The sequence below is a fragment of the Bos taurus genome, chromosome 1 (genome assembly GCF_002263795.3).
Source record: "Bos taurus isolate L1 Dominette 01449 registration number 42190680 breed Hereford chromosome 1, ARS-UCD2.0, whole genome shotgun sequence".
Classification (NCBI taxonomy): Eukaryota; Metazoa; Chordata; class Mammalia; order Artiodactyla; family Bovidae; genus Bos; species Bos taurus.
In genome coordinates this window covers 79,093,661-79,106,139 of record NC_037328.1, presented here as the reverse complement: position 1 = coordinate 79,106,139, position 12,479 = coordinate 79,093,661, and the positions used below count along the sequence as shown (strand labels likewise).

The following is a 12,479-nucleotide window of genomic DNA, read 5'->3' as shown; positions in this document are numbered from 1 at the left end:
ATGAATAGTAGAAACAATACCCATGTGCTTTTAAATTTTTAAAAAATTATTTCTTATTGAGGTATAGTTGTACAATATTGTGTAAGTTACAAGTGTACAACATGCTGCTAAGTCGCTTCAGTCATGTCCTACTCTGTGCGACCCCACAGACGGCAGCCCACCAGGCTCCCCGTCCCTGGGATTCTCCAGGCAAGAACACTGGAGTGGGTTGCCATTTCCTTCTCCAATGCATGAAAGTGAAAAGAGAAAGGGAAGTCGCTCAGTCATGTCACAAGTGTACAACATAGTGATCTGCAGTTTTTAAATGTTATACTTAATTTATAGTTATTTAGGATATTGGCTATATTCCCTGTACTGTACAGTATATTCATGTAGCTTATTTATTTTATACATAGTACTTTGTGCCTCTTAATCCCCTACCTGTATCTTGCCCTTTCTACTTCTCCCTCTCCACTGGTAACCGTTAATTTGTTCTCTATATCTAACTGTGTCTGTTTCTGTTTTGTTATATTCACTGCTGCTACTGCTAAGTCACTTCAGTAGTGTCTGACTCTGTGCGACCCCATAGACGGCAGCCCACCAGGCTCTGCCTTCCCTGAGATTCTCCAGGCAAGAACACTGGAGTGGGTTGTCATTTCCTTCTCCAATTCACTATATATTCTCCAATTCACAATATATTCACTAGTATGTTTTATTTTTTAGATTCCACATATAAGTGATGTCATACAGTATGTTTTTTCTGATTCATTTCACTAAACATACATAATACCCTCCAGGTTCATTCATGTTGTTTCAAGTGGCAAAATTTCATTTATTTTTTATGACTGAGTAGTATTCTATTGTATACATGTACCACATCTTCTTTATCCATTCATCATTAGGTTACTTCCATATCTTGCCTATTGTAAATAATGCTATTATGAACACTGGCGGGCATGTAACTTTTTGAGCAGGTGTTTTTGTTTTCTTCAGTAATATATCCAGGAGTGGAATTGTTGAGTCAAATGGTACAATACCTATACGCTTTTATCAGTTTCGTGTATTGTTAACATTTCATGCTATTTGCATTTTCCCCCACCTTCTTATGTGTGTGTACATATATACATATATATACACACACATGCATTTACATATATATTTTTATAGTATTTTTTCTACAGTGCTTGAGAGAAGGTTGCATATGTCATGATACATCATGGCCTCCTATGACTAAGTACAATGTGTATTTCCTAATAATAAGGATCATCTCTTCATATTCACATTATAGTTATCCGTTTCAGTACACATAACCCTGATGTAATATTTTAATCCACTGTTTTGACTTCCTGTTTTGTCAATTTGCCAGTTATATACTTGACAGCATTTTCCTCCTCTAGTAGAGAATCCAGCCTATATACAGACAATATACAGTATAATTCATAGTAGTATGTAATTGTTGTGATGATTAAATTGTCCCTGTAAGCTGACTCCTATGTCCTTGTGATATGTTCCTATCTTTGCTGTTAGCACTTATTTACTTGCTAGGATAAAAGGATATTCTAGTTTGATCTTGTATCTTCTCTGTCTGAGCTGTAAAATCAACTATTTCTTCACTATGTCTTGGTTCTTTTCAGGTGTTGGGGCCAATATTTGAGTGTTGCATGTTCTTATGGGTACTGTGGTGCTTTGGGTCCTAAGCCCATTCAATAGCCAGAGCTGGGGAATATTGCACATAAAAGCTTTATAGGCACATGCGTGTATACATAAAGCACTTAAATATATACATACCTGTGCTATATGGATGTCTATCCTCATATGTATATACAAATAATAATAATGGTTTTATTTTTACCATCATCATGACACAACACAGACCTGCTAAAAAGAGTTCAGAGTTTGTTTGTGATCCTCTGCCCTAACTTTAGCCCTGTCCAGGACTGAAGATATACTGTCAAATACTATATTTAGGAGTTACCTGGATTAGTTCTTTTCTCTTTATGATCCTTTCCCCCAACCCCTCAGTGTCATTATGTTGTTCATTTGAAATGTATTTGGATTCAGTTGTTTCGATGGACTTTGGGTTTCAGTTTCCTTCCTTCTCACCCTTGTCTTGTTGATTTCATTTTATTTTTTGAATATGTAAAATATTAACATGCTTCAGTTGTCAGAACTAACAAAAAAGTATACTCCAATATTTCTTCTACTTTCTTACCCAACCAGCCTCATTGTTTCCTTGGTATCTTTCTTGTGTCTCTCATATTTCTTTTTCTTTTTTACACAAAAGGTAATACGCACACACACACTTATGCTCTTGGGTACTTTGCTTTTTAAAAATCTTTTTCTTCTTTCTTTCTGTCTTCCTCCCTCCTTTCTTTAGAACTTCTTTCTTTTCTTATGTCTGCCCTTCTGTCTCTCTTTTCCCCCTTCTCTCTCTTTCCTTCCTGGTTTTACCCATCTTTATGCCTTTCTTTCCTTCCTTATATCTCTCCCTTTCTCTGTCTCTCTTTTATACAACTGATCTTCTATGCTTGGGTGGTAGAGCAGTTTCCTGCAGTGAATAATATTATGCATATTTATTTATATAACATTGGAGGCTTATCTTCAAGCTACATTCTTAGAAGTGGGAATGCTGGGTCAAGGGCAGATGTCTTGTTATGTAGGTAGTGCCATATTCCTCTCCCTGGGAATGTCCCACCAGCATCCTCAACCACAGAATGTATTGTCAAGCTTTTGAATTGCTGCCAATGTGATGGGTGAGAAATGATATCTCAGTTTAGTTTAAATTTGCATATGTCTTCTTATGAGTGAAGCTGAACATCTTTTCATGTGTTTAAAGACCACATTTGTTAATTTTATAAGTTCCATTTTTTATGAATTATCTGTTCATATCATTTGCCCATTTTTTAAATTTGAATTTTGGTCTTTCTTTTCCTCAAGAAATCTCTGTAAATTAGCCCTTAATTTATGAAATATATTATAAATATTTTCTCCCAATTTGTCGTTTGACTTTGTTTACAGTGTTTGTCTTTTGTGTCCTGAAAAAGACTTTTACATTTATATAGACAAATTTAACAATCTTTTGTAAAAATTCCTTCTGTTCTTTGATCGTAGTTAGAAAGTGTTCCTGACACCATGTTTATACTCGTGTTCGCTTCCAGTTCCTGTATAGTTTCTCTTTTCACGTTTAGATGTCTGATTCATGGGCAGTTTATTCTTATATATGATGTGATGAATGGCTCTAATTTTATCTTTATCCAAATGACTATCTAGCATCCCAGTATCGTTTAATTAAACAATTCTTTGTCTCTGTGATTTGAGATTGATGGTTACTTTTTAACTTATACCATGACTAGATATGAAGGAGAGGGAATGATGGGGAAGAGGGTGATTAGAGGAAAATTTAGAGATTCTGGCTGAAGGTTGAGACAAGATTAGAACCTAAATCTTCTCACTTTCAATACAGAATGCTTGACTTTTTTATAAGTCAACTTCTCTCATCCATTTTTCTTGTCAAATTGACTAATGTGTTTAACAAAAAAGATATTTAAAACAAAATAGGGTTTAGGCTTTATCTATCCTCTCTCCTTCTCAGCGATCTGTAACCACTCCTCCTCCCTGAAATAGATTATGAGAAGTTGGCTGCACACTTTTTGTGAACACGTGTGCCTCTGTGTCTATTGTCTGTAGCACTGGCCACATGCTGAGTGCTCACTATGCCTTCCTCTGCCAACTGCCCATGTTTCAGTGACACCTCTGCTTGTAGCCCATAGCCACATGGGGTGAGAAGGGATCCCCAGAGGTCTTGGGGTTTTGGGGGGCTGGCTTTACAGTTCTGTAATTCTCCAGCAAGCTGGGAAATATACCAAAGTCTCATTTCCCTCGATTTTAGAGAAGGAAAAAATCCAAATAAATAAATTTCGTACCTTCAAGAATCAGATTTAAAAGTTTTTTGTAATTTTTATAGAACACATAATAAACTCCCATCTTTTTTAAAAGAACTCATCTGATGAGAATTTAATATTGATGGCACAGCCATTAATGTGCGTTCTGCAAACTGAGTTATGCTAAATGTTAGCCTTCTTTGATCTGTGGATAGATATTTCATGAAAAGGGGCATTTTTGTGGTCAAACATTTGAGAAATGCCAGCTTATGCAGATTAAGACACATTTCTTTGCAGTACGGCTTCTCAAAGCTCTTAGTATGAATTTGTCAAATTTCTTTAAACCAAGGACAAATATCTGCCCCCCTCCTTCCCAATACTTTACTCCTATTAATAGCTTAATTCTTAGATCTGCACAGTCAAGTATATTAGGGCTGCAATATTATATCATATGGTACCAGGATTCCCCATGACTTTTTGGTTTTATTGCTTCCTCCTAAATTAGAAGAATTTAGCTTTAGAAGAAGTTAACCTCTGTGAGGGCATTACTGTGGTGCAGACGCCTATAGTGCCTGGAGTATCCTAGGTGTTCATTTAATATTTCTGAGCTTGAACTTGTCTGCTCTCATTGGCCTTGCTACAGTGTTTCTGGTTTGGTTCCCCTTCCAACAGTATATGTTTTAAGAGGCAGTTTCTTTCTTCTTAGTCCTAGCAATCAGATAAACATGTTTGCGAAGAATTTTGTGTATAACTTCCTGGTTTCTGTAGAGGTGTAAAGCTTAATCATGAATCATTATTACATAAATGATTTAATCATTGCTGCTTGTAACCCAGGAATAGGCACATAGAATTGTTCCTTGTACTTTCCTGTGTTTTCCAAATTTTCTACAGTGAAAATTAATTACTTGTATATTCAAAATGAGCACCAACATAATGTTGAAAATAAAGTACACTAATAGCTCAGAATTCTGGGCTCCCAAAGAGCTCCTGTATTAAACGTAGATATTAGACACTTTAACTAGAAACAGCTAGTTAAGAAGGAAATGTCTGGGCTCAGGAGCTCTGCACTTGTGCAATTTCAGCTTGGGACTCATCCTGGAAAGCACTGTTGGTTTTCTCTGTCTCATGCATTTTAGGTTTGCATAGTTTCTCTGATCAGAGACCACTCTGATATACTCCAGTTTCAGCTGCTCTGAAAGATGACCCCCTGTCTCTTGGAGTTTGTCCGATCTTCCCTGCACCTCTCATCTCCACCGGGGATCGTACAACAGATCCCTGGTTATTTTGGGTTGGTCGGTATCAACCATAAATGTGTACTTAGGTACCTGTGTGCACATGCACGCGCACATGTACACATGCATCTTCTGAGTGAGGAGCTGAGGTGTCACATATCCAGGTTTAATATAGGAGCTCTTTGGGAGCACGGAATTCTGAGCTATTAGCGTGCTTTCTTTATTTTCAACATTATGTTGGTGTTCGTTTTGAATATACAAGTAATTATTTTTCACTGTAGAAAATTTGGAAAACAGGAAAGTATGAGGAACAAAATCTGGGTTGCCTGTAATCCTATTATCTCGAAATACATCATGGTGAATAATGTTCTGTCCTGTGTATGAGCATGTGTGTGTATACAGACTGTTGACTGCTTTTCTGTGGCTTGCTCTATAAACCAGTCCTCCACTGTTAAATATGTCCTGTATTTTTAACATTAAAATTAATAATAGTTACGTACTGCAACACTGAACAGTTAACCTTTACTTAGTGCCTACCAGGGAAATCATTGTGCTGCACGAGTCAGTGGTTGTATCTTGATTCACCTTTGTACGTCCAGGGATTAGCTCAGGCCCATCTGTGCACATGGTTTTTGCCCAGTAAATGCGTAATGAATTTCTGTGACTAGACATTAAACCAGAATTGGGACTGCCCACCTTTTCTTAAGAAGTTAAACTCTACGCATGATGTGTTCCAAAACTACAAAAGAAGGTGAGAGCCAAGACTGATGTAGCTGCCCTTATAAGGTCAGGACAGGTTCAGTAAGGCTGTACCAGCTCAGTACGTGTTATCTCTGGTGAATTGAAAGTGTCTGCCAGTTATGAGACAGGGCTTCAACGTATTTTGTGGTCAGCACACTTTGTATCTGGTCCTCATCATTTTAGGCCTGGGGCCTCCCACCCCCCTTTTTAATTAATTAATTTATTTTTCTCAATCTTGATTATTTTTATCAGAATCACACAGGAGAGCTTTATTTATTTTTTTAATGGATAATTTATCTTTATTTTATTTTTTAATATAAATTTATTTATTTTAATTGGAGGCTAATTATAATATTGTATTGGTTTTGCCATACATCAACATGAATCTGCCACGGGTATACATGTGTTCCCCATCCTGAACCCCCTTCCCACCTCCCTCCCCGTACCATCCTTCTGGGTCATCCCAGTGCACCAGCCCCAAGCATCCTGTATCATGCATCGAACCTGGACTGGTGATTCATTTCATATATGATACACATGTTTCAATGCCATTCTCCCAAATCATCCCACCCTCTCCCTCTCCCACTGTCCCTTCTATACATGTGTCTCTTTAATAGTGAATCAGAGTTTCAGTAGTAGGACGGAGAGGAAATTACATTAATCAGTTCTGTGAGGCAGCTCAGGATCAACTCAGTTTCACTTCCATACATGCCTGGGAGCAAGAACTTTGCATTAATTGGCTTGCCATCTCCTGTGTTCTGCCTCAGGTGCTTTAGGAACAGGATTGGTTGTCAGAGGCATAGCATGGGAAAGGAAGAATCGGTGCAAACTGTTTGGAGGATCTAAAGGAGAATATTTGCTGCTCCACGAGCATCTTCCTCTCTGGGGCCTCAAAAAGCTTGTGCCCACCAAACGCAGTGGATAGAATTCCCTTACTGCCTCTCCTCCCTTGAAGATGTGGCTTGTGTAGCTGAAATATTATAAATCGCCCAGGGCAACTGTTAACCAGTTGAGTTCCTGGAGTGTAACTTCCCAACAGGACTTCTAAGAGAACTTGATGCCTAAATATTTAGATCCCTGGAGGCTTTGTCTTTCTCAGCCATACTCCTGAGTCACAGTGTGGCGTCTGTCTCTTCTGTGTGTGTTTGGGCTTGCTCAGTCGCATTTGACTCTTTGCGACACTATGGACTGTAGCCCACCAGGCTCCTCTGTCCTTGGAATTTTTCAGGCAAGAATACTGGAATGGGTTTCCGTTTCCTCCTTCAGGGGATCTTCCTGACCCAGGGATCAAACTCGTGTTTCCTGAATCTCCTGCATTGGTAGGCAGATTCTTTACCACTGTGCCACCTGGGAAGCCCCATCTTCTTTGTGTAGTGCTAGATAAACACAGATAAATCCTTGCATCCCAACTCACTCCCACTCCATGCCAGGGAGGTTATAAAATGTTTGAGTGACTTATTTAAGTGTTATTCCTATTGGATTCTTGGGAAAGTTCCCTCTGCCTTGATGGAGTTGTGGAAGCACCTTGGTTGTTTCAGCAACAAGGCTAAGAACCCATGTCATAGAACTATTTGTCTGAGCTCATGTACTGAATGTGTGAATTGATACTGGGAAGGGAGGGAGCAAAAAGTGTGCAGAATGCTGTATCCAGCTGGGGACTCTGTTAGATAATTCCAGTAGACACCTTATAAGTCTTTCTAGCACCCACTCAAAATAAATGTTACCCCATTTTACAGATAGAAAAGGAAACTGAGGCTCAGATATTTTATGTTACTTTCAAACCAGGTCATGGAAATGAAACTAGAAACCATGTCTGAAAAACCATGAAATTTGTGACTGTTCTTGTCCAACCTGCCAACCACGTGATTCTAGAGCATCACTCTTTCTCTGAGCTTGTTCATAGATTTGAGGCATGCAGCCTGCATCTGGGGCTTGAAAGTCCTATTTGGTGAAGGTTTTCCTAACGTCCCACCCCGCACCATACACACTCTGTGCCAGACCTCTACGGACACAGTGATGGTTGTTGTGTACATGTTTGTCTCCTGTGCTGAACAGTGAGTTCTTCTAGATATCTTAGTATAGTATCTGATTCATGGCAGTCTTTTGATACATGTGTATTAAAAATTCTCGTTTTTTGCCCTATGTCATGTTTCTGTGTTAGGATACTAAAAATCTAGAAGTGCCCTCTTGGAAGCAGGCAACTCATTTGCCTTCAACGATGCACCAGCTTTGGTTTTTGCTTTAATATTTGTTGTAAAGATGCTCTTTGGCTCGGCTCTCTGCTTCAGCCCTTGGAATGGTAAGATAGCCAGTTGTCGACTTTATTAACATTATGGGCATTTCTGAGTTTGTGAATAACTAACATAACATTTGTTGCTATTATATCAGCATAAAACCATTTGTAATATGAACAAACATGTATTTCAGTTTTGTTGTTTATATACAGATATTCAGTTCAGTTCAGTCGCTCAGTCGTGTCTGACTCTTTGTGACCCCATGAATCAAAGCACGCCAGGCCTTCCTGTCCATCAACAACTCCCGGAGTTCACTCAGACTCACGTCCATCGAGTCAGTGATGCCATCCAGCCATCTTATCCTCTGTCGTCCCCTTCTGCTCCTGCCCCCAATCCCTCCCAGCATCAGACTCTTTTCCAATGAGTCAACTCTTCGCATGAGATGGCCAAAGTACTGGAGTTTCAGCTTCAGCATCATTCCCTCCAAAGAAATCCCAGGGCTGATTTCTTTCAGAATGGACTGGTTGGATCTCCTTGCAGTCCAAGGGACTCTCAAGAGTCTTCTCCAACACCACAGTTCAAAAGCATCAATTCTTCGGCGTTCAGCCTTCTTCCCAGTCCAACTCTCACATCCATACATGACCACAGGAAAAACCATAGCCTTGATTAGACGGACCTTTGTTGGCAAAGTAATGTCTCTGCTTTTGAATATGCTATCTAGGTTGGTCATAACTTTCCTTCCAAGGACTAAGCGTCTTTTAATTTCATGGCTGCAGTCACCATCTGCAGTGATTTGGGAGCTCCAAAAAATAAAGTCTGACACTGTTTCCACTGTTTCCCCATCTATTTGCCATGAAGTGACAGGACCAGATGCCATGATCTTCGTTTTCTGAATGTTGAGCTTTAAGCCAACTTTTTCACTCTCCACTTCTACTTTCATCAAGAGGCTTTTTAGTTCCTCTTCACTTTCTGCCATAAGGGTGGTGTCATCTGCATATCTGAGGTTATTGATATTTCTCCCGGCAATCTTGATTCCAGCTTGTGTTTCCTCCAGTCCAGCGTTTCTCATGATGTACTCTGCATATAAGTTAAATAAGCACAGTGACAATATACAGCCTTGACGTACTCCTTTTCCTATTTGGAACCAGTCTGTTGTTCCATGTCCAGTTCTAACTGTTGCTTCCTGACCTGCATACAGATTTCTCAAGAGGCAGGTCAGGTGGTCTGGTATTCCCATCTCTTTCAGAATTTTCCACAGTTTATTGTGATCCACACAGTCAAAAGCTTTGGCATAGTCAATAAAGCAGAAATAGATGTTTTTCTGGAACTCTCTTGCTTTTTCCATTATCCAGCGGATGTTGGCAATTTGATTTCTGATTCCTCTGCCTTTTCTAAAACCAGCTTGAAGAAATGGAAGTTCATGGTTCACGTATTGCTGAAGCCTGGCTTGGAGAATTTTGAGCATTACTTTACTAGTGTGTGAGATGAGTGCAATTACTTTCCACTTAATATCTATAAAATTAATTTCTAGATTGTTACTTTCAAATATAGGTGAATCTTTTACGTATGATTTGTAGTAAAAAGTCTTCTAAAGGTGTTTTATACCCTGAAATTATATAAATCCACTGAAATATTAAAATATATATTATAAGAGCAACATACAACAATATTTAACTGTGATTGTGGAAACTATTAAGAACTTTTGAATAGGTAAGCAATTCAAGTTGCTTAACTTGATAGTTAATAGTTAAGCAATAAGTTGATAGTAAATGCTAGTATTAGATTTGTGAAATCTTTATTAATAGAGTACATTAGCTAGATACCTTTGGGAAGAACATTGTATTTTTTCTTAGCTAATAAATGTTTATAAAAATATAAATTTTAAGAGGCATTATTATGAGATTAAATGATATTATAATTCTAATCATTATAGAATTGGTTAGTGAATGCATTCATAATTAAACACAGTTACTATTTTTAAGAAACTGTTTTTAAGTGCTTCCCAGGTGGCTCAGATGGTAAAGTGTCTGTCTGCAGTGCGGGAGACCCAGGTTCGATCCCTGGGTCGGGAAGATTCCCTGAGAAGAAAATGGCAACCCACTCCAGTACTCTTACCTGGAAAATTCCATGGACAGAGGAGCCTGGTAGGCTACTGTCCTAGGGTGGAAAAGAGCTGGACACGACTGAGCGACTTCATTTTCTTTCTTTCACTTTTAAGTTTCAGTATTTAATTTTACTTAAGGCCATGAATCTTTCTAGAAAAGCCCTATAAGAATTGTTTAGTTTTTTTAAAGATAAATTACAAGTAGATTGCCAACTTTGTCCCTTCAACATTTCATGGTCAGAAAAACCTCCACAATCGTGTAACAAATCCCTGATAAATTATCTTAAACACAGAGAAATTTTGTATTTATTCTTGTATCAAGGAAATCTAGGTGATGATGGTAATAGATTTCAGTCTTGGCTTTGGCTTAATATTGATTTTAACACTCAGCAATTTAGCATTTGACCCAAGTATGTAATGGATACAAATCTTCTTTTGGTAGATTTATATCCTTTTGTACTGGGAGACAGCATGTAGGTCAGATTGGAACAGATTCCTCACATTTGTCTACCATTAATTTGTTTACAAATGATTTCAATGATTACCATCTATTAATTCTCCCAGTGATCCTTGAGGAAGTCAGTCCTTCATTAAAGAGAGGGAAGGCATGGCTTGGAGAAGTGAAGGGCATTCGTTGTCAGAGGATACCAGGTGGTAGGAGAACCTGTCCCAGTGCTTGGTATCCCCCACACCTGTCTTTTAGTCCTGGCTTTGGAGCTGTTTCTGGCACAGCTCCTTACACAGAGTAAGGCATTTAATTTCCATACAACCTGTCTAATAAGAAGTGTTAGTAAACTTAATCAGAGTATGTTCATAGTTCTGTTCTGAAATCAGTGACTTCTAGGTTTAATGAAGATTGACCACCTTCTCGAGGACAGACGTGCTCCTTACATGCTTTGTGTCCCCATGAGCCTGATGGTCATGTCTTCTCCAGACCTGTCAGCTTTGTCTTTCTGTTGTGTGATAAGGGCTGAACAGAGGAAAGACGGATCATAATGACTGTTGGAATCCAAGCCAGTTTGTATTTGCTAACAAGTATGGCTGAGGGAGCTTCCCTGGTAAGCTCATTTGGTAAAGAATCTGCCTGCAGTCCAGGAGACCTGGGTTCGATCCCTGGGTCGGGGAAGATCCTCTGGAGCAGGAAATGGCAAACCACTCCAGTATTCTTGCCTAGAAAATCCCATGGACAGAGGATCCTGATGGGCTACAGTCCATGGGATCACAAGAGTCAGACATGACTTAGCAACTAAAACACCACCACCACCACCATGACTGAGGGAAATAAATTACCTCTAGGTTTAAGCAGGCTGGTTTTTAGTTGACACTGGAAGTGTAAATAATACTTCTTTCTGGTTTATGAGATAAACTTGGTTGTCTGCCACATAGATTTCTTATTTTTGTCTTCAGTTCATGGTGTGATCATGGAATGCAGTTTTGGAGATAATTTCAGGTCAGTTTATTTGCTCAGTAATGATAATAATAACATTCATTGTCATTTAGTGAGCATCTAGTAAATACCAGACTATGTGCACACATCATTCTTTTTTTTTCAGTATTTTTACTTTTTATTGGAGTATAGTTGATTTACAATGTTGTGTTAGTGTCAGGTGTACAGCAAAGTGATTCGGCTATACATATATATGTGTGTGTGTGTGTATACATACAATGTTGTTTTTCGTATTCTTTTACCTTATATGTTATTACAAAATATTGAGCATAGTTCTCTGTGGTATATATAGGTCCTTGTGGGTTATTTATCTTATATATTGTTGTTGTGTTAGTTGCTCAGTCATGTCCAGTTCTTTGGGACCTCATAGACTGTAGCCTGCCAGGTTCCTGTCCATGGAATTCTCCAAGCAAGAATACTGGAGTGGGTAGCCATTGCCTTCCCCAGGGGACCTTCCTGATTCAGGGACTGAACCCAGGTCTCCCGCATTGTAGGCGGATTCTTTACTGTCTGAGCCACCTAGTACTGTATAAATGTTCATCCCAAACTCCTAATTTAGCCCCCTACCCTTTTCCTCTTTGGTAACCATAAGTTTGTTTTCTGTGTCTGTTTGTTTTCTGGGTCTTTTTTGTAAACAAGTTCATTTGTGTCATTTAAAAAAAAAATAAGCTTATACATATGAGCAATATCATATGATGTTTGTCTTTCTCTGTCTGGCTTACTTCACTCAGTAGGATAATCTCTAGGGCCATCCATGTTGCTGCACGCGTACATTATTCTTAACCTTAGAAGAAAAGAAGATATTTACACGTACAGTCTAATTCCCACTCTACAGATAAGGAAACATAGACTCAAAGAGAT

General features: G+C 38.7%; 1 protein-coding gene across 10 annotated transcripts in view; it reads left to right on the top strand.

Moving 5' to 3' along the window:
- Positions 1 to 12,479, top strand: part of LPP (LIM domain containing preferred translocation partner in lipoma) — a 757,855-nt gene that overhangs the window by 87,887 nt on the left and 657,489 nt on the right. The window contains exon 4 of one of the 10 annotated variants that reach the window (XM_059884786.1): positions 7,995 to 8,132. The exons of the other annotated variants lie outside the window; for them this stretch is intronic. The gene's annotated coding sequence lies outside the window, so the exon portion shown is untranslated. The remainder of the gene's footprint in view (positions 1 to 7,994; positions 8,133 to 12,479) is intronic. 10 annotated transcript variants of the gene reach the window in all.